Source organism: Silene latifolia, chromosome 10 (assembly GCF_048544455.1).
Source record: "Silene latifolia isolate original U9 population chromosome 10, ASM4854445v1, whole genome shotgun sequence".
Lineage (NCBI taxonomy): Eukaryota > Viridiplantae > Streptophyta > Magnoliopsida > Caryophyllales > Caryophyllaceae > Silene > Silene latifolia.
In genome coordinates, this window is record NC_133535.1 from 92,426,239 (window position 1) to 92,433,977 (window position 7,739).

Consider the following 7,739-nt stretch of genomic DNA (forward strand, 5'->3'; position numbering starts at 1 on the left):
CTAGAGATAGGCTCGTCCTAAAATGGGGTTATAGTGAGGTTTCTACTGCCAGACATGGAATAGGTAAGAAAAGAACACGGAGTTTCAGATCCTCTACAACTTGGAATGGAACATCACCTAAGTGCACTCACGTCGACTTGGAACGTATGGTTGTTGTTCATTTTTAAAATGTCTCAAATCAATTCTTGTTGTCACAGGAAAAAGGTAAAGGAAGAGATATGATAAAATATATGGATTGAAAAGTGTACTTTTGTTGAAATGAATAATGAATGTATTTAACATAGACTCGAGGAGACACATGACTCATGGGACAGCCCCCAGATTACCACTAGAAATGAAAATGGACACGAAGAAAGATACTAGAAAAATTGGGGAAAGAAAGCCTAAGACTCGGACTCGGACCCGGACTTTGACTCGATCTTAGATCTAGACTCGTAATCATCGGCCCATGCTTGAACATTTTCTCTTCCAGCAACTGGCTTCGACATCCGGCTTTGAGCATTCATCCATTTGAACACCTCGTCCTCATCATTGGGAATACTAGAAGGGTAAAGGCCCAAGAGACCTTCCTGTCTTTGAAGAGTAAGACACCCATGAGGGTCATTCTGTTCTCTTAATGGATCGAGGGTCGATAAAGATATCTTGCCATGATCGAGCATATAGTGGATGGTATATTTGAGTTTGGAGCATTCTTCAGTGTCGTGTCCATTACCCCTATGGAATAAGCAATATTGAGAACCGTCCCAGAAGCGACCTCTCCTCTCGTACTTAGGGTCTGGGGTTGGACCGATTGGTTGGATCAGTCCTTTGGCAAAGAGTCTTTTAAAGGCTACCGTATAAGGCATGCCTAAATTGGAGTATGACTTTGAATGCCGAGTTCTTCTTTCTGGGTGTAGATGTGGACGGTGAACCTCCTTGGATGACTTCATTGATACGAACAATCTTTGCCGATAAGTTTTCGACGGTTTTGATGCCACCTTTCAAATGAGAGGTGTAAACTGGGTGTAGACATTCAATAACGTCCTCAACTAATGTCGCCTCCTTCGACTGGTCGAGTATTTGTGAATCTATTTTTCTTCTTTTCACCAAATGATTGGTGGATCGTTCATCTTTTTGATCATCTGTGATATTGAACTCCCTATAAGATCGCTTAACTTATGTACCCAAACATTTTAGAAGTGAGACAGAAATCCTACCATCCTCCATCCTATCTTGTATGACATGCTTGAGCTTATAACAATCTTCGGTACCATGCCCCCTACCTCTATGATATTGACAATATGAATTGCCATCCCACAATTTAGATTTCTTTTCTGGATCTGGTGTAGGTCCTATTGGTTGAAGAAGACCTAAAGAGGATAATTTGTTCAAGGCTACGGCATAAGGTATTCCTAGATTTGTGAATGACCTGGGAGAGTTGTTTAATTTCTTTGACGAAGGCTCCATGAGGTTGCCTTTGATTTTGACTCCTGGATGAGAAGAACTAGGAATAGATCGCTCACTTTTTGCTTTCTCCTCGAGACCATGAGGTTGAGGGTTTCTCTGGACACTCTTCATCTTCAAAGATTGGGTCTCAATCTTCTTATCCATTTCAGCAAATTGATTCCCCATGTTGGAAAGCCGAGAGTTTAGAGTATCAATGGCTCCCTCTATCTTAGAAATCATGAGCATTACACTTTGGACATCGTCCTCCTTCGGCGCTTTGATTTCTTTGTCATCACGGGGATCGAGGAGATGAGAAAAGTCTAGGAATGATTCTTCATCGTGTTTAGTGCTGTTAGACCCAAAAGGGTCGGTCCCATCGAATTGCTCCACAAATGGTGGCATTGGAAGCTTGCCATCCTCGATCATATCCAGAATAATATGCTTTAGATAAAAGCATTCCTCCGTATCGTGTCCCCTACCTCGATGGTACTGACAATATGAATTGCCCTTCCATATAGGGAATATCTTTTCAGGATCCAGGGTTGGACCAATTGGGTGAAGTTTTCCCTGGGAAACCAGTCTTTGTAGAGCTACTTCATATGTGGTTCCGAGGTCAAGGAATTCCCTATGAGCTCGTCCCGGCCTTCTGGGTGGAGTTTACAAGAGGTTAACTCCCTTGTCTTCATTGGCCTTCTTAGATGGGTGAGTTGTGTTGAAGCTATGCCCTGGCCTTGGGGTATGAGAAGATGGTAAAGGTTTCATCATGTCTATATTGTCTTCCATATTGGTGACACGAGTCCTCAAGTCTTCGACGGTGGCCTGAAGCTTAATGACCGCAGCACTTAGTTCCTCGACGTCGACAGATAAACGTTCTTGAACACTTTCATTAGAAATTGCAGAATTCCTACCGAGAAGAAAATGATGCGCATTACAACTTGATTTGACATGGGATCACGCATACTAGAGCAACAAACAAAGGATACATGACGAGACGAGATGACTAGACTCTTGACTTGTGAATCCAGGAAATGTCGTGAGTGACTTCTCGTGTTTGGATTCACGGTGTTTGACCTTGACCTTTATAATCGAGTGTTGACTTTGACAGAGTGACATTTATGTGGTTGACTTGATTGACGGGATTGGCGACACGTGCTAATTCTAATTCGTGTGTTTAAGACAGACTTGACTCGAGGTTCGGGTATGTGTGTCCCAAACGTGTACTAGGAGAATTCAAGAAACGGACATGGGAATGACTCGATGTGTTAGCCTCGAGTATGTGAGACTAGGTGTGGAAATGTTTAGCTCCTAATTGAATTGGGGTAGGGGGTCCAAAATGACGGCGTGACGCCTTAGGACTTGACTTGAATTTTGAAAAGACCCAAAATGTAAAGGAAGACGAGTTTATGACTCGACAGAATTCCGATTAGGACATAGTCGGTTTGAATTTTGACTCTAACTTAGCCCAATTGAATTTACATATTTGCATTTACACGGTTTGAAAAATATGTTGGTTTTTCTTGTTTTTCTTTTTTGGATTTTGTTTTTCGTTTTTGTTGTTGTTTTGTATTTAGCTTTGAAATGGGTTTTAGGCCCGAAGTTTGACTCGACAATTGGACAGAGTTTTGACTAGTCTTGCGCTAGAATTAGGGCCCCTTTTCGAAATTTTTACATTTTGAAAGAAATTTTGATTTTTACAAAAATCGTCATGGTTTTGTTTAGAAACGGTGATCACATATGGTACTAGCATTTATTATAACGGGATGCTAAGTGCATTTAAAAGGGTTTTGGCTTGAAGGGTGGGTTGCCATACCGAACAATCAAACCCGGGGTCTGTGGAGAGGCTCGTACCAAACAGGAGTAAGGCTGATTCCTAGTCCATTTCCTCGAGTAGTGAAAGTCCTTGATACAAACAAGAGTGAGTACCATGGTATGGATGACGTCAATCGCTATCCATCCTTAGGCCCAAATAAGAATTTGGACCGTCTAGACGGGACGATTGGTCGAATGGGTTGGGCTGGGCCTAGGAAGGCCGAATAAAACGATCTAGGAAGACCGAGTTATGAAAACCAACAACTGTCTTCTACAAACTATTCCCTAACCTTGTTCAAGTTTCACCCTTGGCTACACGTAAGTGTATTATTCCCTAGCGGAGTCGCCAAACTGTGGATGCGGGCCCACGGGGGCGAAAAGCGAGCAAGCTTTTCTTGTGCATTTGTGGAGTCGCCACTAATTTATTGTGGAAAATTTGAAACCGTTCGAATACCTCGTGCCATGTCAAGACACAAAGTAGTGACATGAACACTAAGAACTCGTTACCCTTAGCATTCTATGTCTAGAATGAATCTCGTGGATGCCAATGAACACGGATGTTCACAGAGATCTGGAGAAAGGGGTGAGGGTACGTATTAGGAAACTCTTTTGATCGAACACCTAATCCCGCCCGCCTCGATAGCGGCATCTACTAATGATTAGGGAAACTGTCTATACTCGATATGTTGTCGATTATATGCATGCAATGCAACATCCATTAGATTAATCCTAGCATGTGAGAATTAATACTAAGTCGGTGAACACGTAATTTAACATGCAATTGAGTCGAAGTAGAAATTTAATATAGATTACATGTGAGAGCATACAAGCAATACGATAAAAGAAATACAATAAAAATACAATAAAGAAAATTACAATAATTACATCAGATTTAATTGATTTATGTCGAAAATACATTTAAAACGGATAATTTGAGAAGAGAAATAATAAATAAATAAATAAACAGACAGAAATTAGGTGATAATACGTGTGGACATGGGCCACAGGCCGGTCTGTGGATTTGGGCCACCTACCGATCTGCGGTCACGGGCCACCTACACACCAAGCCAATCTGTGGACATGCAGCGGACTTTTGAGAGCCACGCTCGGCGGCGTAAAAATGCTTTCAATCGTATCGTTTTAGATCGGTCGGTTTCGTCTCGGTAAAGGTCTCAAAATGATTAGAGATGTTCGGAGTCGCCACCAAGCATTTGTGGGATGCTTGGAACCCGTTAGAATCCACTTTATACCTAGGTCAATCAAGGCAAAAAGCGGTGCTTGACATAGGTACTAAAGATAAGGACTCGTCTCCCTTTTAGCATTCTATGCCTAAAATGACTCTCGTACGCCCTGGATAAGGCCATCCATTATCCAAAGGTTCTGAGTAAGGGGTGAGGGTATGTATTGGAAAGCCCTTTAATCGGACACCCAATCCCGCCCGCGTTAGCGACCTCTACTGATCGATCGTGGTTGTTTAAGTGCAAAAGTTGATAAAACGGTGTAAATGCATGAATACACATCCAAAAGTTTTAACCTAACATGTGAGCTTTCTAATTCGGTTTGTTAATCCAAATATCAAGCATAAGATGTGAAGTTGGATTTAGATTGATTTACATGTGAAAACGGAAATTAAACATCCATTTACCAAGTTCGGGTTATGATGCTTAACACGATCCATTTATTGAAAAAGGGTGTCAAATGACAAAGTGTAAAAAACGTAAGCTTGTCAATCTGATCCGTCGTGTGTTCGGATTAACCGTAATCGGGATCATCCTAGACAAGTGCTAAAAATGAGGCAGAATAGTGTCAGTCAGCTCTGTTAAGGCGCGAGCCTATTGGCGAGGCAAGGGGCTCTGCCCAGGTTGTTGAAATGTGAAAGCAGAGGGCCTCTTGGGGCGCGAGCCATGGGGCGAACCAAGGGGCGTCTCCTGGTTGTTAAAAAGCCATGTAAAATGTTTGATTTGAACTAATTATGTTAAGTTCGATTATTTGTAATTAGTCAAGTTTGTCATCGTACTCGGATTAAACCGACATGGTATAAAGAACCAAGGATGATTATGGATTATGACTAATATATTTACAAATGTAAACAAATGAGAAAAATGGTAAATAAAATAAAGGGTGTTAAAATATCCATTAAATTGTAATTGACCAATAATAACATCGAGTCACGGAATAAACCGTCATGGTATAAGGAACCAAGGATGATTTTTGTAATGGTCAAAACATGTTTATCATAAAAATGAATTAAAACATTTGAAATGGTAAAAACCGATTACAAATAAGAAATAAAATAAAGAGAAAAGACAAGAACAAACACGGATGAGTCTGACCTGGACACCTACAAGAGGCGCGAGCCTCCCTGCATAGCAAGGAGCTCCTGTCCCAGGCCAAAACTCGGTTTTGGCTCGTCTAACCTATATTTGAATCGTGTTATGCATTGTTAATGCATATAAACTCATAAAAACAATAAAGACATGAAATAAATGAGTTTTTTACACCCTCAAACTTACGTATTTTGATGATTGCGTGGTAGACGACTTTAGAGACGGTTTTCTCGTTGTGACTACTCGCGATCAAAGAAGTTTAAAAGAGTGCCTTACAAAAGGATTTGGTTTTGAAAATATGTTGAAAATATGCTAATTAAAACATGTTGATTGATGAATTGAGTTGGTCAAATGGGTCGGTCGAATGCATGGCGACGGTACCAAACAATATGTGTAAGGCTTACGATCGGTAGGTCGTAAACACGTGTCGATTTTTTGACTTAGGAAGTCGGGTCTAGAAGTTTAAGAGAGAGGTGAAGGGGCGGACGCTCGCGTGAAGATTATGGGGTATGATGGTGGGTATTTATAGAGAAATGTGGGATGGTAGGTCGGTTGAGTTTGCTTGGAGGCTAAGCAGACACCTGCTTTAGGCGCGAGCCATCCCGTGACTCAATGGGGTGTACTGTCCCTTTCGCAAATTTGGATTTTGCATTTGTTCTAACCAATGTTTTGTTGGTTGTAATTTGTGGTCTTTGAGGTTTGCTTAGCCGTGTAACCTTACTCTTAGGTGATATTTGGGGTAGGTATTTTGTTTCTTTGACTCGGGTTTGACCCGTGTGAGTCGGGATTTGAATTTCGAGTCGGTTTTTGGCTCGGTGTCAGTTTTGACTCTAATTAGGGTCATTTTAATGGAAATGACATGATGAAGACATTCATGGCATTATTTTTGACATTCGAGATTTGGGTTGACTCGGGTTGACTCAGGTTGACTCGAGTTGCGGGTTTCTGAGTCGGTTTTGGGTCCGAAGGCGGTTTTAACTCTAAATAGAGTTATTTTAATTGAAACGACATCCTAAAGACATTCATGGCATTATTTTTGACATTCAAGATTTGGGTTGACTCGGGTTGACTCAGGTTGACTCGATTTGCGGGTTTCTGAGTCGGTTTTGGGTCCGAAGACGGTTTTAACTTTTGAAATAATTTTTCATATTCGAGTAGTGCATTAAACCGTCTCATGTATAGCCAATCCACGCTCGCATATCAAAAACACGTTATAGTCTGATCATCATCGGGTGGTTTTTGGGAGGTGCAGATACTGGGTATCTACAGAGCCCCTACTTTGACTGAGGCTTGGACAGGGCGAAAGTCAAAGTATGATCTCCAGTTCAATCGAAGAATACAACCTAAAGACCATTGCGACGTCGAGGCGACTCAAAAGGGTTTGAGCCAAGGACCTGCCGTTGGGAAGGGCGACGTCGAGGCGACTCGGGGATTCGAGTCAAGGACCTGCCGTCGGGAACATTTTAGAGTCTGTCGATTTCTGATTCGGGTCGTTTAAAGTCCATTAGACTACGTATAAAGGCTCGCCAGCCATAAGAAGGAATTATACCTGAGGCATCTTCGGGATACGTCCTTCAATCATTTGAGCGCAAAGGCTCGCCAGCCGCTGTTGAAGGTGGTGCGTTTTGAGGCTCGCCAGCCATAGGAAGGAGTCATACCTGAGGCATCTTCGGGATATGTCCTTGAGTCGTATCTCGTGTGCGTGCAAAGGCTTGCCAGCTGTGATAAGGAGTCGTACCCGAGGCATCTTCGGGATACGTCCTTGAGTTGTACCTTGTTTGCGGACAAAGGCTCGCTAGCTTGTGAAAAGGAGTCGTACCCGAGGCATCTTCGGGATACGTCCTTGAGTTGTATCTTGTTTGCGGACAAAGGCTCGCCAGCCATCTATGGTCAAATGATCGACTGTGGAAAATAGCCTATGTGACTTCCATTTGAAAATCGGCACTCGCTGGGGAGTTAGAAACTTCTCAGGACTCGCCGGGGATATGAGTTGCTGCTCGTTAGGAGGTAGCATAAGCCATGTAATTGATGTGGTTAAAGCCCTTGGACTTGACGGGTCGCCGTTTGTTGGGAAGAACCCAGTACTCAGTTGGAGTGAGTTTGTCTTCTCAAGATTATCTGCATGGTTAGTGGCCACACAAATCTGCAGTCGCATAGACATGCATGTAGGCACACAAG